At 42.8% G+C, this 24,105-nt stretch overlaps 1 long non-coding RNA gene across 1 annotated transcript; it reads left to right on the forward strand.

Moving 5' to 3' along the window:
• Positions 1-6,908: 6,908 nt before the first annotated feature.
• LOC146420485 (uncharacterized) lies at positions 6,909-17,370 on the forward strand. The gene is made up of 3 exons (XR_014849120.1): positions 6,909-7,169; positions 13,782-13,893; positions 16,784-17,370. It is a non-coding gene; the product is annotated as an uncharacterized LOC146420485 (long non-coding RNA).
• The last annotated feature ends 6,735 nt before the right edge of the window (positions 17,371-24,105 follow it).

Here is a 24,105-nt window from a genome sequence, read left to right on the forward strand (position 1 = left end):
CAGGGACGATCGGGGTCGCCAAGACGGGCGCTCTAAGTCTTACCTTCAGGCCAGCTTTCACACATCCTGGGACAATCGGGGTCTCCATGACAGGTGGTCTAACTCCACCTGCAGGCCACTTACTTTGTACAGATCCCAGGGTGATCGGGGTGTCCCATACAAGTGCTCTAAGTCAGCCTGCAGGCCACTTACTTTGTACAGGTCCTGGGGTGATCGGGGTCTCCAAGATGGGCGCTGTAAGTCTTACCTTCAGGCCAGCTTTCACAGATCCTGGGGCAATCGGGGTCTCCAACACAGGCGCTTTCAGTCCAACTGCAGACCATTTACTTTGTACAGATCCCATGGTGATCAGGTTGTCCGATACGAGTGCTCTAAGTCAGCCTGCAGGCCGCTTACTTTGTACAGATCCCGGGGCGATCACGGTCTCCAAGACGGGCGCTCTAAGTCTTCCTGCAGGCCACTTACGTTATACAGATCCCGGGCCATCGGGGTCCCGAACACGGGCGCTCTAAATCTCACTTTCAGGCCAGCTTTCACAGAATCCGGAGCGATCGCGGTCCGTGATACGGGCGCTCTAAGTCCACCTGCAGGCCACTTACTTTGTACGGATCCTGGGACGATCGGGGTCTCCCAGACAGGTGCTCTAAGTCTCACCTTCAGACCGGCTGTCACAGATCCTGGGGCGATCGGGGTCTCCCCGATGGGCGCTCTAAGTCCATCTGCAGGTCACTTCTTTGTACAGATCCCCACCTTACTTACTAGAAGCCTCACTTTTGGATGCCGTCTTTGATGTAGCATTATCTCACAGCCATCTTGATCATTGTGACTGACCGTTCTTGTAACAGATTGCTGATGTTCCCCTTAGCTCATGCGTTGATGTTTGGCGTTCTTTTTTGTAGTAGACTAAGAGAGAGAACTGCCTGGTGACAGCAGGAACTTCCGAGATGTCAAGGAGGTGTTCTTTGTCACCAGACACGGATTCACATCCCTGGATGTCTAAGGGATAAGTCAAGCACTATTACTCACAGAGGGGATGGAAGCCGGGTGCCAGGCCAGGACTTGCCGGGAGGGATTGTTGTATTAGCTTTGGACGTGGGGATGTCCAAAAAAGGGCCCCTTAGGTCACGTAAAGGGAGAGCCTGACTTCTGATGACGACGCAGAGTTGCGCAGGGCAGGGCGGTCCTGGTGTGTGTCGCATCGCTTGTCTACCGTGCGTTCCCTGTCTTTTGTGTGTCTTGCGTTGCATATCTTTTGCCTCACCCCTTTGAGGGGATTATCTAAAAGGCCAGGCCATCCTTACCATCTCTGATCTCCGTGTTCCTCGGCTTGGCGCCGATATCTTTGAACCTTCAATGCCCGAGCTCAGGTGTGCATCAGAATCTCTGCATCTCTTTAGAAGCATCGAGTCGGAAGCCTTTCACAGTCTTGTTCTAAGCCGTATCGACAGCTGTACATGGCAGTGATCCATTATAGCAGGCTAGGACTTGTAAGGGTGTGTGGTCAGAATCTTGTCCCTATCTTCGTGATTCACGGGCTTCCATCTTTGCCATTTTGGCGAGCTTTTCGTAATGTGATCACGTTAGCATCTTCTGCCGGGGTTTTTTGGGCCTGGTTAGCTCACCGTCAGTCTCACCTGGGCCATCTCATTCCTCATCCTCTCGATCATTGCAGTCATCTCACAGAGAGTTTTCTCTCATTGTCGTGTCCCCTTGTTGCACATCCTGTCTAATGTCTCTTTGTGTCTCTGTGTGTGTGTGTGTGTGTTTGTTTGGCCTGGAGCTGCAAGTACAGATGTGATGTACTTCGATCAGATAGGGGAGGTTGTAGTTTTTCAGTGTTTCAACGTGGTTTTTGGCACTTGAGAAACGATTCACCGAAGATCCCCATCTGTATCTGTGCTGGGAATGGTGAAAGTGCGGTGTTCCCAGTTATGGCGTGGGTGGCTGTTGTGGTGACGCCAGGTCAGGGCTTCCACTCTATCCCAAAGAGCGCCTACCTCCAGCCTGTGTTTCCCCTCAAAAGCAGGTACTGACTGTGTGCCTGTCCCCTCCAGCTCCTCAGCCCATGTGGCCTGTGGCCTGTGTCCTGTCGTGGCCACCCTGAGCCGAAAGAGGCCCATGTGGTGCTCCCGGGCTTGTCACTTCCTCCTGGGATTGCTGTGGTACCCCCTGCTCTGCCTAATGTTACCCTCTGAAGCAGGGGCATCCCTCTGCCTCAGGAATGTCTGTCTGATGTGCCACAAATGAGGGGCACCCTGTAGTGTAGGTCTGCACGGGGGTCCCTCCTGCCTTCCCCGGTCTCCTGGCAGGAAGGATACCGCAAAGCGCTGACCCCCCGCAACAGCATAAAAGGTCCTAGTTTCACTAAGCAGCCTGACATCCCCCAGCCATCAGCAGAGGCAAGCTGAGACCAGACCACTTGTTTGGCAAGAAGTTGCCAGAACCTTTCTCTCTTCCCCATATTCCCTATGATCATGGCGTGGTCCCTGTGAGAAAGTCAGGGGATTAGTGAAGGAATCAGGGGCTTCCTTGTTGAAGAGGAGCCTAGCCCCTTCCAATGGCTGCAGACCAGGGGGGTCAGTTGGATCCAAATATTCCAGCACTGGGGCCACAGCAGCACCTAGCTCTGGACCTTCTCCTGCCATCTGGGAGTCTCTGTCATCCTCCAGCACTGACACCCTGAGCGTGGACCCCCAGAACCACATGAGGGTGTTTGGAGGAGTCACGGTGGCGCCCCCTTCCTGCCCCCAGCCTGATGCCCATGCTGGTACCTGCCACATTCATTGTCCTGGCAGAGCCTCGGTGGGTCTGGACAGCACGCTGGCACCAAACATGTCCTCCCCCAAAACGGGGTGTCCCACACTTTGAAGTGAGAGCAAGAAGCTGGAGATGCTGGGAGAGGCAGTGGGAGTACTGGAAGGGAGAAAGGTGTGGGAGGCAGAGCCGGGACAAAGGAGGAGATGTCACAGAGACACGGGGATATGGGGAGGGGGTGCACGGCTTGAGGGGATTGCCCATGTTGTCACCCCCGGGGGTGTGAGAGTTTGTCCAGGGTGGGATGGGGCTGTAGTGGTGAACCCCAAGTGAGATGGGGGTGATCCCATGGGACATGGGCAGAGTCCCAGCTTGTCTGGCTACCCCATCCATTGTTAACGCAGCATGGCAGTAGAGCCCAATGTCAGCCCAAGACAGGTGTGGCCCCCCCCTTCCCCATTGCAGAGTCCCACGCAAACCTTATAAAATCGGGAGCGCACGTCTAGACCTGACAGCTGTGCTGGTGCCCAGGGCAGAACTTGGCATCACGGGGCCGAGGGTGTTGTGGAGGGGCTGGGGGGCTCTGGCCCCTCAGCTCTATCCAAGGATGACTGAGAGATGCTCGGGGCAGGGCCTGATCCAGCCCCCTGTGCCCCAGAGTCCCACCTAAAATAAAAAAAATGTAGAGTAAGCATTTTTATTGCGGGCAAGTGCCTGTCAACATAGTGGTGAAGATTGTGCAGAGCCCCTGTGCTGTCAGACACTCCCCAAGATCTGTCTTCCAGGTAGAGAGAAGGGCATGTGGCTGCCATCATTGTTTTGGGCAAAGAACACTTTTTAGCTGGTTATCGGTTCTGCATCCTTTAATATCATTGCTGCAATATTTGTTTATATTTGGTGCCCTGAACAAGCACTTCCAGCTGTCATGCTGGGTAGTGAAAAATTAAAATCAATGCAAAGAAATTATTTCTATGATTGATACCAATATAGCTTGCTGTCCCTAATCCCACCAAACAGGTTTCTACAAAGGTTCAAATGGTCAGGTTTTCCCTTTCACAAAGCCCTACTGAAGTGAGTGAGGTAACACACATGTGATGTACTGTATCTTCTGTGTTGTTATTAAGCCTTGCCAGATGGTTTTGATTAGGTCAAGTTGCATTTGCAAGTGTGTCCATGACAGGAGGGTGGAGATGTTTCCAACCTGTGGAAAAGAGCCATTGTTCCATGCCAGGTGCCCAGAGCCAAATGTGGGATTCTGCATCCTAAAATTGTGAAAATGGCAGTATTTCTGCCGGACTAAAGCTGCCAGGAACTAGGCCTGTGGTTGGCCTTGGAGTCCTGGGATCCTTGTCCAAACTCTGTGCAAGGCTGTAGGGTGGAAATATTTCCTACCTGTTGAAAGGAGACACCAGTTAAAGCCAGGTTCTGTTTTGGGATGAGTGAGCAGCAGGAAGAGGGAGAGAGAACACGCTGCTGATCCATCAGGGAAACCTTTCCAGGTAAGATACGTCAGAGTCCTATTTTAAAGACTCAATATACCCCCTGTTTCTTACGGCAAGTAAGAAAAATAGCTCTATGGTGTGCTCCTGCTAAGTTCTAAACAAATGAGCAGTGAAGCTGCTGACATTTAAACTGAAGTGCTTTCAGCAGGCCTTGAGAAGGATCCCATCAGACTGCAGTGTATTTGGATAACCTAATACAACCAGTGTGCTGACCAGAGATGTGCTAAATGCACCAAGGAAAGCAAAGTGTTGCTCAGGTGTTTTGGTCACAGCAACGTGAGTTAAACCACACAGAACACTTCCAGCAGAAGTGTGGCCTGGGCTGCTTGCACATTGAGACTGAATGATTATACAACCGCTACCTCCGAACTCTTTCTTTGAGCCTCTTCCTTGCTTCCCTCTGACCTGGCTGACTGGAACAGCACGTGGAACAGATACTGACAAGCACCCGCCATCTGAGCTGTGCAGCGCTTCCTACTCAGGCTGAGCTAAACCCTCTGAACCGTCTCGCAGTGTGTCACGTAGGGCACAGGGGAGGAAGGGGAATGCAGTTATCCTTCCCTCCCCAGAATGAGACATGAGCTTCCTTGAAGATGGCATTTAAAGGATCAGTAAAGCTGTATTTTTTTCTTAGGCCATTTCAAATTTCTGTACGTGGACATTTCAGGAGGTGCAATTCAGTAAGGCTCTCGGAACTGAGCCACATGAATCAGGTTTAATGCTAAAGTGAATTTCAGTAGGCTGTGCATGGGTTAAACAGCCTACATACAGGAAAAATATATGTTCAGGTCTAAGGCTGAATGTGTTATTTAGTGTCCAGTATTTAATAAAAAATTTGGAAAAATGTTTTGAGATCAGCAGAGCCAAATTTGTAATCTAAGAAGCGGTAGCACCATCATCCAAACCCCCTAAGTTTTTAACAGTTTAAAGTGATGCTGGATTGAAATAGATACAGGCTTGATGTGCCAATTTTTCTATCTATTCAGCCAGATTTTAAAAACATGGAAAATGTTCTCCGAGGTAAAGTACTTCATGAACTTTTTCTTTCTACCCAGACCTGGAAGTTTGTACAGCGCCAGACCGGCATCTTCTGGCTGGATTCTGTGACATGGTGACCAAGATGGAGAAGCAGCACTTCACAAGTCCTTCCTGAGCACTGGCAATTGCAGTCTTTTAAATTTGTTGTCCATTTATGATTGTCATCTTCCAGCCAGTAAGAAAAGTATCAGGATGTAAGGAATTTAGGGAATGAAATGGAAATAAAATAGAAGGGGGATGAAAGCAAAAGGCCAGTGGTAAATATTCTGTGGGAAACTGTGCCTATGCATGAGAGAGAGAAAGAAGCAGCAGTTTCCTGAATGAAGTCACAGACGACAATTCCCAGTGCCTACTTCTAGCTGAGTGTGCACATTTACTATGATGTAACAGAGCAATTGTAATTCCCAGGACCCTGCTTTGCAACTGCAGAAATGTCCCAAAAGCTCGAAATCCAGGTTTTTAATTTTGATCAGGCGCTTAAAGTACTCACCCGTAGCGCGGGGTCCCGATTTGTTCCGTACAAAAGATGGCGGCGGCCGGAAAAGCATAGGCGCGCCCATTAATATGGCGGCGCCCATTTCGCACATGCGCGGTGCACTGGACTACCAAAATGGCGGCCGCGAAGTCCTGACCCCGAAAACGGCGATTTGGCTGCTTGGCGGGCTTCCCCGGCGCTGCAGACAGGTGCGGAGAGGTCTTTGGGGGCGGGTGTGCGCGCTGCGGTTCGGCGGGGCCGCCATTTTGTCCCGAAAGCGATCGGCAAATTCCGGTTTTTTCCCACCGCTCGCGCGGTTGCCGCCGCCCGTGGGCGACGCGGACAGTATAGAGGACGCCCCTGCAGCTGTTTGCTGAGTGCATAAATGTCCCAAAAGCGCGAAATACGAGTTTTTAATTTCGATCAGGCGCTTAAAGTAGTCACCTATAGCGCGGGGTCCTGATTTGTTCCGTACAAAAGATGGCGGCGGCCGGAAAAGCATAGGCGCGTCCATTAATATGGCGGCGCCCCTATTTCGCACATGCGCAGTGCACTGACTACCAAAATGGCGTCGGCATCATTCGCACATGCGCAGTGCAGTGAACTACCAAAATGGCGTCGGCATCATTCGCACATGCGCAGTGCAGTGAACTACCAAAATGGCGTCGGCATCATTCGCACATGCGCAGTGCAGTAAACTACCAAAATGGCGTCGGCATCATTCGCACATGCGCAGTGCAGTGAACTACCAAAATGGCGTCGGCATCATTCGCACATGCGCAGTGCAGTAAACTACCAAAATGGCGTCGGCATCATTCGCACATGCGCAGTGCAGTGAACTACCAAAATGGCGTCGGCATCGTTTGCACATGCGCAGTGTAGTGAACTACCAAAATGGCGTCGGCATCGTTCGCACATGCGCAGTGCAGTGAACTACCAAAATGGCGTCGGCATCGTTCGCACATGCGCAGTGTAGTGAACTACCAAAATGGCGTCGGCATAATTTGCACATGCGCAGTGCAGTAGAGTGCCAAAATGGCGTCGGCATCGTTCGCACATGCGCAGTGCATTGGACTACCAAAATGGCGTCGGCATCGTTCGCACATGCGCAGTGTTGCCGAGTTCAAAAAGGGCGGCCGCGGGGTCTTCTCTGAGGCAATATGCGTCTACTGTGCCGCCTGAACAAAATGCGGAGTCCGAGGGTACCACCGCAGCATTTTCCGGGCTTTGCGGGCTTCTGCTGAAGCGTGCGGTGCTGTGGACGGCGCGGGGGGCTGGCGGGATCCGCGTGTGCCGGGGCGGGCACTGGCGCGGTCGACTATATGGCCCCCCCCGCCTCTCCCGGTCCCTTAAAAGGGGCCCTCGGCACGCAGCGTATGGCGGCGGCGGCGGCGACACAGGTCGGAGCGGGGGCGGGGGGGGCTGACCCGGCGGCCCCCAGCCCGGGGAGGGAGAGCGGCGCCGCCGGCTCGGGGCCCCGCGGGACACCACTCCCCACGGACCGCTCCGAAAATGGGGTGCCGTCCAGCATGATAATCCTTTATCCCCTATCGTTGGCTTATATGCCAAAAAAAAAAAAAAAGTGTAAAAATGTGTAGTCCTATCTCTTTAACTGCACCCAGCCGCAGAAAAAAACGCGAGTTGTTTTGAAAACATTTTCTCCAAGCCTTGCTCCGGGGGAGGATTCGTCGCCCGGCAGAAACTGCGTGCTGGACAAAGGTCAGGGTGAGCTCTATTCCCGTTTTTTCCATTCTTCTTCTTTTTCCTCGTTTGGACCCCTTCTCTTCGATCTGCTTTACCACCCGGAGACCCAAAAAAGCCAAAAAACAGCAGAGCTCTCCAGAAAGCTCCACCCGGCCCCGGGTGGAGGGCGAAAAAGAGAAAAACTGCGTCTGAAAAAAGACTTTTTAATCAAGTTAAATAACTGCCTTTCACCTTGTTTTTTCCCCTTCCCCTGTGCCTTATAAGGCACTCTGCGTAATTTTATTAAATAAATAATTTTTTCTTCACTTCCATCTAAAAAATTCTGTTAAAAGTAAAAAAAAAAGTGTCAAAACCCTTCACTCTCAAAAAAACCAAAATCTTACCATTAACCCGGGACATATTTGGCGCCCAACTTACGGGGCCTTAATTACTTGTTCTACACCTTTTATAAAATTAAAAAAAGTAAAAAAAAACCCGAATAATTACATTCTAGTTTTAAACGCTTGATATTAAATTACAACCATCAATAATCACTATGCTGTTTGATAAAAAATTATTTAATATAATACTGTCTGTTTAGCACATAAATTTATTTCCCTACTAACAAGTAAAAACAATCCTGTCCCTAATGTATAATTTCCACCAATCAGAGACACAACTCCAACTTGTTATAGTAATGTGTGTAATACTAACAATCTGTAAAAAAATATGAAAAACAGTTAAAGATGTACATGCTCTGTTAATTTCCTCCTCTGGTTTTAGTAACCTGTTTTAGAGTTTTATTAATAATATTACCCAACCTGTTAAAAAAGTAGAGAGTGAAACTTCCTAACTCCTCACCCATCTCTTTCCCTTTAAATCTAGTATATCAACTTTTAAAAATATTCAATTTTTCCTAAATGTTAAAAAAACCATTAACTTAATTATACAAATACTTTACCTAAAAATTTCCATGTATATAATATTCAATTTTACCAAAATAAAAACTAAAAAAAAAACTAAACAAAAACAAACACCTAATCCAAATAGAAAAAAATTAAATAATATAAAATATAAAAAAACATAAATAAAACTTTAAAAAAATTCTCTAATCCAATAAACTAAAAATTTCCCCCTAAACAAATCCCAAAACCAACTAAAGTAAAAAAATATCTAAAAAAAATACAAAAACAACTACAATACAATATATTAAACCCTAACATATACTTATCATACACTATCAGATATTATAAAACAAAAAATAAAGAAACCTAAACCAATAACAATTACTCCTATTACAAAAAACAAAAAAACCCAATTTAAAACTAATCACCCAAATAACAATAGGGAGGGACCCTCAAAACCAACAACTAAATCAAAAATCATTATTAAATCCATAAATATAAAAAACCTTCACAACCTAAAAAAAAATTATATCAACAAAATAATAAATCTATAATTAATTAATTAATCCATCTTTAAAATACTACAAACAATATTACACTTCTAAATCCTACTAAAACAAAACATTTAAAAACGATATCACGTAACCCAAATATCAACCAAACTATACAAAATAAACCTAACTACAACAACCTCTAAAAATGAACTATCAAAACTACAAAAAAAAATACCTACATCCCAACAATCTCTATTCACAACAAACTCAATAAAAAACTATAAAACAAAAAATTCAACGCTTAAAAAAAAAACAATAATAAAAATTATCTTCTCAAAAAACATAACAAACCCAAATCCAATTATAAACCCAAATAAAATAAAATATACACCTATAATATAACAAAAACTCCTAAAACTTAAACCATCAAAATATACTTCTACTTTAACCATTATAAAACAAAATAACAAACATAAAACTATACATAATATAACAAAAAAACTCCAAACATATACAAATATCATACATAACCCAATAAATACAAAAATCTCAACTATAAAAACAAATCTACAAAAACTAAAAAATAAAATAAAATAAATCATAAAAAACTCAATAAAAAAATTAAAAACAACCTTCTCGAAATCTCAACAATACAAACCAAAAATTCTACTACCCCACGCAAACACTCCTCAGCTATAAAAACTAAATATATCCCTCAACATAAATTGTAATATTTCCTATATAACAATAAAAAAACATAAACAAATAAAATAAACAACCCACTGCTATCCTAACACAACAAATACGTAAATTAAAAAAAAAACAAAACTCAAAAAAAAAACTCCACCAAAAAAAAAATAACTCTACTCAATATATCTAATTCCCTTAAAAAAACCTCTAACACAAATACCCACCATAATTAAAAAAACCCTACCTCTAACCAAATAAAAACCAAAAAAAACCAAATATTTTAAACAGTATAAATTCAATAACCTAACACATCAAAACCACAAAAATACAAAACTTTAATTAACACTAATACACAATACACAATAATACCATCACAACATATAAAAACAAAACCTATTTCTATTTCCAACATTACAAAAAAATCACAAAACTTAACCCTCGTAAAAACTAAAATAAACCTAACTAAAAAAAAATAAAAAAAACATTCCATTATAACTAACCCAAAAACTCCATATATTTTAAATATAAACTTCCTCCAAAATAAATATTTCAAAAACCAAAAAAAACTCAAATAAACATTTAAAATAACTACTGTAAAAACAAAAAACATAAAACAATTAAACACCTTACCTAAACTATCAAAAAACCCATCTACAATAAAACTCCTAAAAAAAAAACAACAAATACCAATTACAACCTCAATTACACACCGCCAACAATACCAAACAACTCGTAATACCGTAATTCCCATTCACAAACTAATCCATAAACTAAAAAACCAAAAAATAATCAACAAAACCCATTCATCCTTTAACAACCCCATCTAACCTAGACAACTATCTAAAAAAAAAAAAATTAACTATAAACTATCATACCTTAAATAAAATAACTCCACCTCTAAATACTACTATACCAAACATACTAAAACTCCAATATAAACTAAAATCCAAAGCAACAAAATAATATACTACTATTAACATTACAAATACATTTTTCTCCATTCCTCTAACAAAATACAAACCTCAATTTACTTTCACCTAAAAAAACATACAATACACCTAAAACCAATTACCCCAAAAATAAAAACACAATCCCACCATTTATCATAAACTAATCCAAACTACATTAAAAAAAAATAAAACTCCAAAACATTTACAATACATTAATAACATCATTATATAAAAAAACACAACAAAAAAAAATTTAAAAAAAAAAATCCAAATTCTCCTAAAAACCAATTTCACTATTAAAAAAACAAAATCAAAAAACCTACCAAAAAAATCCAATTCCTAAAAATAAAATAACAAAATAAACAACATCAAATTCCTAATAAAATTATCAATAAAATCATCACAATATCCCCCCGACCAACAAAAAAAACCCACAAACTTTCCTAAAAACTATAAACTTTTAAAAAATACACATCCCTGAGTACAGCCAAATTATAAATCCTCTCTACCTAATTGCCCATAAAAAAAATAATTTCCACTAAAACCCTAAACAACAAGAAACCTTCACCCAAATCAAACAAAAAATTACTCATACAATAACCCTTAATCCAATCAAAACAAAACCAAAAGTAAAAAATGTACTTTACTCTACAACTAAAAACCATAACCTATCCTAAAACCTTTAACAAAAAATACCTAATAAAACCCAAAACCAACCACTAAAATTTTAAAACCAAAATTACAAAAAATCTAAAACCAACTACACCCCAACAAAAAAAAAAATCCTAACAACATATAAAAAAATCCAAACTACCTCAAAAATAATTAACACAAAAACACAACTCCTCCTAACACCTCAACTACCAATACTAAAATAAATATTTAAAACAAAAATTCCCTCTACTCATCATACCACCAATAGCACATAAAGCAAATAAATTACCCTTATCACACAGCGCACCCGTATAAAAAAATCTAAATCACCCTAAAATTTTAAAAATAATTACAAATTAACCTAAAAATAAAAATTTTAATCTAACTAAAAAAAAAAAACTAAAACAAATAACCCATGCAAAAAAAAACCCCACCATACAACCAACTACCAACAAATAAAACACAGTACACTCTTTTCACTAATAATTCCTATCATCTTATAAAAACAAAACAAAAATAAAAAACAACTGTATAAAACCCCACACAACAAATTACAAAAACTAAAAAAAAAAAAGTAAATCAAGCCAATTCACTAAACTCAAAACCATTCAATTAACCCTAAACATTACTAAAAAAAAATAACCAAAACTCTACCTTTATACTAATTCATAAATAATAACCAATACTCTATAAAATTAACTAAAAAAAATAAAAAAAAACTAATTAACAACATAAAAAAAAACCAATTTAAACAACTAAAAAATAAAAAAACATCGCTAACCAAACAAAAAAACTACCTATAAAAATCCACCATATAAACACCCATATACCCAAAAATCAAACTAATAAAAAACACCAAAACAATAAACAAATAAATCAAACTACAAAAATAAAAATATCCCAAATAAACTTAAATTAACAGCATAAAAAAAATTTATTCCTAACTCAATAAACCCATAATACCTCAAACCATCAAAACAAAAATACCACCTATAAATAAACACAAAACCAAAAAATAAATCTAACCGTAAACTACATCTCTCAAATTATCCATAACTATAAAACATATACTACCATCAAATAAACCAAACAAATAAAACCCCTATAATATAATAAAAAATAATCAAAATATAAATATAAAAAACCTAACTAATTAATTACATCACACTACCTCAAACCCACCATAACAAACACTATATACTCACAATAATAAAAACCACCACTAAATAACTAAAAACCTACCCTATACCTCATACCACTACTCATAACACCATCCTAGGCCTTAAAAACCAAATCCTATAAAAACATAATACCCCTAAAAAAATTAAATCAAATGACAAAACTCATTTTAAAAATAACCTCATAAACAACTAAACTAAAAACCATAACATTAAATAAATATACCACATTCCCTATCATACACCAACCACTAACAAAATAAAACAATATAATAAACTATTAAAAACCACCCTAAAAACATTAAATAAAAAAACTTATAAAAATTAAAAACAACATTTAACAAAAACCACCTAATTAATCAATACCCGACGCTCCATCAACCAAACAAATCCTACCCAATCTAAACTTCTACATACAATAAATAAAAATAAAATCCCAACAATACATACCAAAAACTTGTTAAAAAAAACTATCTAAATTAATTCTACCTCACATAAAAACAAACCCATCCATAAAATTTTTACCCAAAAACCAAAATATACTTAATAAATAATACAAAAAAATAAAAAACCACAATATATCCCTCAAAAAAATTTAATTTTAAATAAAAACCACATATAAAATTAAAATAACAACATACCACCATTCACCATTCATAACATTATGTATGCATAATTTTATATATATATGTGTATATATATATATATATATTTAAAATTAAAAAATATTAAAATAAACCTTAAACCAACACTATAAAATAAAAAAATAAAATATCTTAAATTAATAATATAATAATCCTTTATCCCCTATCATTAACTTATATACCCCCCAAAAAAATATATAAAAATATATAATCCTATCTCTTTAACTACACCCAGCCACAAAAAAAACCACAAGTTATTTTAAAAACATTTTCTCCAAACCTTACGCCAAAAAAAAATTCATCACCCAGCAAAAACTACATACTAAACAAAAATCAAAATAAACTCTATTCCCATTTTTTCCATTCTTCTTCTTTTTCCTCATTTAAACCCCTTCTCTTCAATCTACTTTACCACCCAAAAACCCAAAAAAACCAAAAAACAACAAAACTCTCCAAAAAAACTCCACCCGGCCCCGGGTGGGGAACAAAAAAAAAAAAAAAAAGTCTAAAAAAACCACTTTTTAATCAAATTAAATAACTACCTTTCACCTTATTTTTTTCCCTTCCCCTGTGCCTTATAAAACACTCTTCACTTCCATCTAAAAAATTCTATTAAAAATAAAAAAAAAATATCAAAACCCTTCACTCTCAAAAAAAAAAATCTTATCATTAACCCAAAACACATTTATTGCCTGACCCCTCCCTACCCTTTTTTTCTTGTTGCAGGACACTACATTAATACCTGCAAAAAGAAAAAAAATGTACAAAGCCTTCCACGTTGGGTAAATTCATATCATTTCTTTCTCTTCTTTAGCAAGTCAAACCACCTGCTTCTACAGCACTTCTGAACTCCATTCTGACTCTTGGCAAGAAATTCTTACAGGCCTGACATTGTGGCTACAGCTCTGTGATGATCCACATGAAAGGTGGGTGCTTTCTTCAATTATCCTTTCTTCAATGCAACACTTCCTTTTTACTATCTATCTAGGTCATCTCCTTCATTTTCATAACTATATTCGGAAGGCATTGTGTACTGGGCATTGCCCATAAATGTCCACCCAGAAAGGTAGACAACAGCTTTGCTGCAAGGCAGATAATCTTTTCAATATTCCTGCAAGAGCTGGCTTACCTGCATTTGGTAATTATGGAACATGCTTCAGCTACTCCAGCAACAACACGTGAACAATTACTTCTTACTGATAGTGAGGCTCAAAAACGACACTTCTGAAGCAACAATGCACTGCAGGCACCTGGACACATGTCCTTCCCTAAGGAAAAAAACGTCAAAGTTCTTTCCCTCTTCCCTGGCTTGCTGGTACCAAGCACAGAAAACTGCACCTGAGGGAAGCTTGGAAGCCTGTATCCTCTGACATTTTGCACTTGGTTAGAGCTTTTTATTCATACCTCTGCATACTTCTGAAAATTACAGTTCCTCTTTTACAACATAGCCAATGTCCACACTTACCTAGAAAGAGGCACTGGGATTTGTTTTCTGTAAATTCATTCAGGAAACTCCTTGTTCTTTCTCTCTCTCATTCATGGCCATAGGTTCCCAAAGAATATTTAGCAGGGCCTTTTTGCTTTGATACCCTCTATTTCATTTCCATTTCATTCCCTAAATTCTTTACATCCTGAAACTTTTTCTAGTACGTGGAAGAGCACAATCATAAATGGACAACAGAAAAATTGTAGAACTTCCCTAGCTCAAGATGTTGTTTTTCACTCTTTATCTATTTGCTCTTCCCATCTCATAGCTGCTCTTTTCCATGCACCTTTAAGGGCCTGCAATTCTCGCTGCTGCAGAAGGACTTGTGAACTGCTGCTTCCCTACCTTGCTCACCAGAGCACGGAATCCAGTCAGAAGGTGCCGGTCCATTGGTGCACAAACCACCAGGTATGGCTAGAAAGAGTAGAAAAAATTCATGAAATACTTTCCCTTGGAGAACAGTTCCCATGCTTTGCAAATCTGGGTTCATACATAGAAATATTGGCACATCAAGTCTGTATCAATTTCAATACAGAACAGCATCGCTTTAAACTCTTGAAAACTTCAGGGTTTGGATGATGTTGCTACCACTTCCTACATTACAAATGTGGCTATGCTGACCTCAAAACTGGTACACATGTCTCCAAATATTTTATCTCATACTGGACAGTACATAAGGTGCTTAGCCTTATACCTGCACATGCTTATTACCTGTGTGTGAACTGCATACCACGTGCATAGCCTGCAGAAATACACTTCAGGATTAATTCTGATTCGTAAGGCTCCCTTACATGAACCTTACAGAACTGCACCTCATCAATTATCCATGTACAGAAATTTGGCTTTCAAATGGCCTAAGAGAAAAAAAAATAGTTTTGCTAACTCTTTCAATGCCATGTTAAAGGAATAACATATCTCATGTTGCTGAGGAAACAATAACTGCAATAACCATCCTCCCCTGTTCCCTGTATGACACACTGAAATATGGTTCAGAAGGTTTACTTCAACCACTGTAGGAAATGCCACACAGCTCACATGGTGGCCGATTCTCAGCCTCTGTTCCGCTCACTGTACCACTCAGCCAGATCAGAGAGAAGCAAGTAAAAAAAAAAGTAAAAAAAGTTTAAAAAATATTATCCCAAAGGGAACATTTGCAGGTGGTGGTTGTACAATTGTTCCATCTGAACGTGTGAGCAGCCCAGGCCACGCTTCTGATAGAACTGTTTGGTGTGGATGAACTCATGTCACTGTGACCAAAACATATGAGCAATACTTTGCTTCCCTTTATGCAATTAACACCTCTCTGGTCACCACAGTTCTGGTATTAGGTTAGCCTGAGATGCTGCAGTCTGACAGGGATCCTTCTCAAAACGTAGGGAGAAAACTCAGGTTTATATGTCAGCACCTTCACTGTTGACTTCTTTAGAATTCAGTGGCAAGACGTCCTTCATCTATTTTTCTTATTTGCCACGTAAGCCACACAAGATATTTATTCTTTGAAATAGGACTCTGACATCTCTTCCCTGAAAAGGTTTTCATCATTGCTCATAAGTGTGATCTCCCTCCCTCTTCCTGCTGATCAAACCTGGCTCAAACCACTGCCTCTTTTCAACAGCTAGCACACACTGGGCACAACACACCCAGGAGTCCAAGGCCAGCCTCAGGCCGACCTCCTAGCAGCTTCTGTCTGGCACAAATCCTGACATTTGCACAACTTTACAATACAAAATCCCACATTTCCCCATGGGAACCTGGGGGCAACAATGGCTCTTTTCCATGGGAATGGCACATCACCACTCTCGTGTAAGATAGGCAGTTTGGAGGAATCCAAGTGCACACAGACCTCTGCTTCTTTACACCTTTCATCTGACAGGATTCCTGCAGCATGCACACTTTTCACAGACAATACCACATTTGGACCCTGGCTGCAAACGGTGCCTCTTTTACACACGTAACAAACTTTTCCACCCTTCTGACCTGCACACCATGGCAAATGCCTCCTCACATCATAAAAACCATCTGACAACACTTCATAACAAGCCTCAAGATACACTATATCGCCTCTGTGTTACCTCACTCCACTCAGTCAGGTTTTCTGGGAAAAAAAAGGACTGTTTGAACCTTTTACAAACCTGCTGTGGGACTAAGAACACCAAGCTATACTGATAGCAATCATAACAATCCATTCTTTACATTCATTTCAATTATTCACTACCCACAACAACACCTGTAGCTCCTGCTTCAGGACACCACATCTATAGAAATACTGCACTACTGATAATAAAGGAAGCGAGGACAATAACCACATCAAATCTCTTCTTCCCCCACAGCAATGACCGTGGCCACATCTCCTCTCTACCTCGAGGACACGCTCTGGGGAGTACCTGACAGCATAAGAGCTCTCAAGAATCTTCACCACTGTCAAGACAGCCACTTGACCCCAATGAATGCAGGATCTCGTGCAAGGACTGATGCTGCCACCACTGCAGCTTCTCTGCTTCCACACAGGGAACCCGGCAGAGCACAGCCACAACACCCTCTGCACACTGCAGCTGGCCACAGCAGGGCAGGGTGGAGAGGGAGGCAGCAGCACTTTGGGGAGGCGGCAAAGAAAAGCCAGGAAGAACGACCTCTGAGCCGGGACGAGGCCAAGGCCCGTGGTGGCAATGACAGCAGCGGTGGAACTCCCCAGCAGCAGTGGAACTCCCCAGGTAACCGGTGGCAGCAGATGCACCCACGATAATCAAAGCGCTCTGGCTAACTGACCTGGCGCCGGGTCACCCACGACCGTACCTCCAAAGTGACCCACTGTCACCACACCCTGCTGTCTAACTGCCCCAGCACCAGATCACCCACGGCCATACCTCCAAACTGACCGACTGTCACCACACCCTGCTGTGTTTGGCAGCCTGGTGCTTTTTTCTGTGTCTAGAATGTGAAATTTCCAGACAAGGAGGTTGCTTTTTCAAAATTCTACATGTGAGGACGCTCCAGTGCTTTTCCTCAACATGAAAATTATGGCTTTTGGATTTTCTTTACGCCCGTGACAATCTGCACACTTTTGGATTCTGGCTGCATCGGTCTGTGCACTCTATGAAAAACATTCTACTGTTTGGACCTTCCGAGAAACGGAAATCTTCCAGGATTTATGAAGCGATACAACAAAACCTTTTCTCAAAACTGTTTTCTTATTCCCACCCCCTAAGCTTTTATATACTTACACTCATCTATTTACATTATATCTATTTGCACTTATTATAGAGAAAATACTTACAAATCCATTGACACTTATGGAACCTCTGCTAAGACACAAGCCACATATTTACAGTGTTCAACTTGTACATTTTGACACTTCAATATCACGTCAGACTTCTACACTCTAACCATACACATCTACTCATATCAAACTTCTCTTTACATTAATATCTAATATCTGATTAGACTTTGTACAGAACAGCTAATAAATCTATTTCTTCTTTTTTTACATTCTGTCCTATATATCATCCTGCCTTATAAGTTAAGCTCTTTCATTGGTTCATTTATATACACAACACTTGTGTTTGCACTTTAAAATCTTCTCTCTGCTTTGGCCTTGCATGGACAAGCTTATGCAGGACACGCATTACTCTTTCTCTCTCTGCCTCATCTGCATGGTGCCCCAAGGAAGATTTTACAATAACATTTTCCTTTCCTTACCTACACTTTAGGTCCATTTCATACCCTCCATTATTCAAATCCTAATACTTTTCTTACTGCCTACAAGATCACTGTCATAAAGGAACAGCAGAAAAATGGCAACACCTCCCTAGCTCAACATTTCTTTTTCCTCTTTTCCTAATTGCTCTTCCCATTTCACATGTTGCCTTTTTAATGCATGTTTAAAGGACTGCAATTAGCACTGCTCCAGAAGAATTTGGGAAGTGCTGCTTCTCCCTCTGGCTCACCGTGGAACAAAATCCAGACGCGAGATGCCGCTCTGTAGCTGTAGAAAACCTCCGGGTATTCATACAAACAATACACTAAATAAATGAAATTCTATGCCTTCAAAGAAATTGCCCATGTCTGTAAAATCTAACAAAATACATTAAAAAACTCTCCTGATCAAGTATGTATCCATTTCAATGCTGAACACACACACTTTGAACTTATAAAAACTTCTGGCTTTGGTGCTACCCCTTCTTACATTACAAAAATTGCAAATTCTGACCTCAAATCTGGGTTCTGGGGGATCACAGGCAACTACACCATGGCTGTCACCAGCCCAGATCCTACCTAGGCCCGTATGGGATATAGGTTCACCTTGGGGTTAGACACAGCTGCCCTGGCAAAAATTCCTCCTGCAGGCACAAGATTACACGGCAGATGTTCTTAGGCACACTCTGAAAGGGGGAGCTTTCAATGGCACTCTGGGATGCAGGGGGCTGCATCACCCACTGCCCTCAATACCTCTCACTCATCCTTCCTTTCAGCTAACAGGCCACGGCCCCCCACCCGCTCCACAGCCCCCTACAGCCCTGTGGTGCCGAGTGCTGCCCTGGACAACACAACACCTGTCAGCTCTGGAGCCCAAATCCTGGTTTTGTAAGACTGTGGTGGGACTCAGCAATAGGGACTGGGGGCTGCACCTCTCCTGGGGTGACCTTCGGCTCCACTAACCTTGTGTGGTAACAATTCACACGGTAGCCAGGACTCTGCCCGTATCCCACGGGTTCACCCCCCATCCCGGTTAGGGCTCACCGCTCCATACCCCACCTGTCCTGGACACGCTCTCACTCCCCCAGCAGAGGCGCTACCCTGGGGCTCTGCACCCTGTACACATTTACCTGTATCTCTCTGACATCCCCTCCTATGCCACCGCCAGCAACCCACCTTGGGACCGGGCTCTGTCTCCCACACCCTTCTCCGTTCTGCTGCTCCCCATGCCTCTCCCACAAATGTTTACTAATGCATTCTATTGCTGATCAAACAGAGAAATAATTAACACATTCACACTTTTCATTAGGAGTTTATTTATTAAAGGAATCATGGGGAGTAAATTGCATCAGCCTGCACTTACCACACAGCTTTTCCTTGCTTAATAAGGTGACACTGAACTCTCTCAGTAGGACTAAAAAATCCAGCTCTCCAGTTTAATAAAAGCCACCTTAGACCCACTGGGCTCAAAACCATAACAAATGGCACACTTCTTTTAGAGAGCTCTGCAGCTACTCACGTTGGATACTATGGGGACTGCAACAATGACAGTCTTGTCCATCCTGGCAAGCTGTGGCTCTGAACAGCCTGCTGCTGGCAGCTCCTGCAGCCAAAATTTATCCACGCCGGTGATGATTGGCATCTTCAGCACCACCTTCACGCCACCCTAGGCTGCTGAACCGGGACACCCAGGACATTCCAGGCAGATGTCTCTGCAGAACCATTGAAATGATTCAGTGCTTTGCAAAGGAAAGCTCAGAAGGCTACAAGACATTTTTCAGGAAAACCCACCAAAAAAAATGAAATTTTTGTGACCAAACAACATGCTTTTTGCGATGCGGCCGCAGCCCAGCTGATGCCAAAAGCTACACCTATCCACACTTTTCAGGCTGTGGATAATGCCTTCAAAAATGGGCTTTCCCATCACCACCTCCCACTGACAGTATCCTTGGGGCAACTCTTTCTTTTTTGCGTGTTCAAATGAGTATAGGAAAATAGGACAGGTATTTGGGATTTCTCTCACCACAGTCCAGCAGCTCACAATACCCTTCAGGAAAAGAAGGCACTACCAAAAATGACAACATGATGGATGGCAACATCTAGCTGGTCTCACCAAGTAACAGTGACAGGATGCCAAAATAAGCCCCATCAGGGAAGAAATGCAAGCACCGACCCCTGCTGCTGACACAGCCCAGAACAATGCCAAGAAAGCATGAAAACAGACAGAACAAAATGCTATCACCCAGACACACTGGACACAGATAACATCACACAGACACACTGGACACAGACAACATCACACGGACACACTGGACACAGACAACATCACACGGACACACTGGACACAGACAACATCACACAGACACAGACATGACACAGGGATGGGCTGATAGGCAAGATTCCTAATGCAACATGACCCATGACATCAAGAGGCTGATGATGCTCAAGGAAACAAGCCTCCACAGCAATAGCACATGATAATGAAAGCTCAGTCATGACAACAACTTACTGCCAAAGTTATTAACACCATGCTCAAGAACATCAGCAAGCCTACAGAAGGAGACAATGAATGCCAGGTGACCGTGCTGATCGCTCCTGACACAAATGATAACATCTACACTCAAAGAAGGCCCGTGACAAAAAGCTCACGAGAACAGGGACGTGGCTCAGAGCTGCCCTACCCAGCAAAGGCTCGGCTGATGCTAAAGAGAAAACCTCTCCCTTTACTTCCAAAGGGCCTGTCACACGACACTGCTCTCCTCTAACCTAACTTCAAATTCAAACCTGTCATTACAAAGGTTTTTCCCTTCTACCAACCACCACTCCTGACACTCAGCTTTCACAAGACGAGTGGACACAATCCATCCTCGACGCCGTGGACGGCGCCGTGTTCCCTCTGGTCCGCTTCGGTGCCTGCAACAGTTCGAAGGAAAATTCAGACTGCCGTGACACGCCCCAAAAGAGACCCCTTCTGCAACACCTCTCTGCCTCTTCACTGGCAACAGGTATCGCTTACCTCACCTTTCCAAACTTCAACTCCACACCTGCTCATACTACCTAACACAACAAAACAGAAAACGTAACTGTTCCCCTCAACAACAGCCATCCCCAGGCTCCTCCCCAGCTCTGCCCCAGCTCAACTCAAATCTTCATCCAAATACAGAGTCTCGTGGACAATGCGTGTAAAATGAAAACAAAAACTCTTACCACGCTGCCCATACTGCTTGCCTATTACTCACCCTGCCTAGATGACAACTCACACCCTGATAGCACGCCTAGCACAGCAGCAGTACCTGCAAAGAAACAAAGCAAAAAACCACTTTCACATACCGAGAAACTACAACCTCCCCACTCTCACTGAACTAGATCACATCTACACCTTCAGGTTACATACCCACACTGCTCTCTGGCATCCGGGGCCAGGGGATCTTGCAGATGAACTGCCTAAAATGCAAACATTACAATGCATTCTTACACTTGCATCACCAACTCAAACACTAGCAATAGGAACTCATTCTGTCTGCCAGTCACAGTGTAGTAGGCCTTGCAAACCAGCAACAAAATTGTCCCATCAGAGCATGGGACATCTGTTGCATCAGAGAATTGTATGCAATTTATTGCCAATAAAAGCAAACTTTTGATCGCTGACTTGGGTATTTATTGGGGAAGGCAGGAATAAAAACAATGAGCCAAAATCAGACATTCTCCCCTTCTGCACAGTTCATTCCCCTCATATTCTCCAAGGGTTGCACACAGTTGATGAAAACTCCTCTGGTGAGGCAGTGGGTTGAGAGGGTGTTATGCATTATAAAAAAAATGAGAAAAACAATAGACTTTTGTGTGGCATTGGGGTTTAGAATGTGCAAAGCTTGCTCCTGTATGAGACTTTTGGTACTGGGGTACGGGTAGAAGTGCCTGCTGCTCCTTGGAGTGGGGGGGGTCACGTGGAGAAAACTCCTGCTGCTTGTTCCCTCCCCTACATGGCCTATTGTCTGCCCCTAAAACACCGGGCTGCCGGGCTTTCATTTCTGTGGAAAACAACTGGCCTTCTCCCCCACTGCTTTTAAATAGAATTCCATTGGCACTTTGGAACTTGGTATCCTGGCATTTTAAAACTCAATACATTTTGGCATTTTGCAACTTGCTGTTCTGGTACTTTTAAACTGCCATTTTGTAACCTGATTTACTGATTTTATGAAATTTGTTTTTCTATTATTCGGAAGCCAGCTTATTCTGGAATTTTGGAATCAGGTTTCATTTGGGTTTTTTGGTATTTTGGAACCTACTTTTTTGTAGGCTGTTTGTAGTTTTTTCCAAGCCAGCTTTTTTTATTATTTCGGGGGTGAGGGTGGGGGTATTTCTGTGGGTCTGGGGTGGTTTTGATTGATTTTGGATTTTCTTTGATTTGGGGTCTTTGTGCTGTTCTGGTTTTCTGCTTTTTTGGTTGTTGTGGGTTCGTTTGGGGGTTTTGGGCATTTTTTTTATTTGGTCACTTTATAATTGGCCTTGGCTTTGGATTTTTTTTGTGGGTTTTTTTTTTTAGGGGGCTTAGGTTTTGGTTTTGTTTGGTTGTTGTTGTTTGTTTAACACGGGCTTTTACTTCAGAATTTTTATAACCTGGGATTTTAATTATTTTCTGACCTGTGCTTCTCCTGCGCCTGCAGCATCCTAGTCCAGCCTCTTGCCTTCATTTGCCTTCTACCACTGCATTTAGCCTCGCAGGGAAACTGCTAAAAATCACAATACAATGACACATACTTCACACTTGAAACGCAAATAAATTACAACTACAAGAAATCTTGGGTTAAAATCCGGGATCTCGCCGCTTTCTGAGGAGGTTTCCGATTTATATCAGGGTAATAGAGGATATTAATGTTGTTTAAATGAATCTGGGAGGGGATTTGGGGCAGTTTTAGGAAATAAACACGTGAAGGAGGTGAGGAGCGGGGCGGGGGAGCCGCACGGCTTTTTTTTTTGCAGCTCTTCGATCGCGGATGTTTCTACGATGCAAATAAAGATCTCGATTCTTTTTAAAAACACGGATTCGTTTATTTGTGAGGTAAAAAAGGTGCAAAACCTCATCGGAGCCACTTCGGCAGCGGCCGGGAGGTCCTGGGGGTGACCTAGGAGATCCCGGGAGTCCCCAAAGCCGGAAAATTCCCTGAAGCCCCCCCGGAACCTCCCCGGTTTCCTCAGCAATTTTGGGGGCGATGCGACAATTTTGGGGGATTTTCGGGCGTTCCCCGTGTCCTCCCCGGGATTTCCCCCCTCCCCTGCTCTTACCGCAGCCCCGAGGGTCCCTCTGCCGCCCCCGAAAAGCCCCAGAAAGGGGCGAGGGATCCCCCGACCCCCGCTGTCCCGAACCCGCCCGGCAGAGCGGGCCGGGCCCGAGCCGCGCCTCGTGAGGGAAATGCAAATGAGGAGGCTGTCGGCGGGGTTTGCGGCGGTGGGGGGGACGGAGGGGGTGGTTATGCAAATCGGCATGACCTCATGCCCGAGGTGCATCCTGGGAGAAATGGGCGGGGTTATGCAAATCGGCATGACCTCATGCCCGAAGTGCATCCTGGGAGAAATGGGCGGGGTTATGCAAATCGGCATGACCTCATGCCCGAAGTGCATCCTGGGAGAAATGGGCGGGGTTATGCAAATCGGCATGACCTCATGCCCGAAGTGCATCCTGGGAGAAATGGGCGGGGTTATGCAAATCGGCATGACCTCATGCCCGAGGTGCATCCTGGGAGAAATGGGCGGGGTTATGCAAATAGGCATGACCTCATGCCCGAGGTGCATCCTGGGAGAAATGGGCGGGGTTATGCAAATCGGCATGACCTCATGCCCGAAGTGCATCCTGGGAGAAATGGGCGGGGTTATGCAAATCGGCATGACCTCATGCCCGAAGTGCATCCTGGGAGAAATGGGCGGGGTTATGCAAATCGGCATGACCTCATGCCCGAAGTGC

Source organism: Lichenostomus cassidix, unplaced genomic scaffold, assembly GCF_008360975.1.
Source record: "Lichenostomus cassidix isolate B80296 unplaced genomic scaffold, HeHo_3.0 HiC_scaffold_543, whole genome shotgun sequence".
Classification (NCBI taxonomy): domain Eukaryota; kingdom Metazoa; phylum Chordata; class Aves; order Passeriformes; family Meliphagidae; genus Lichenostomus; species Lichenostomus cassidix.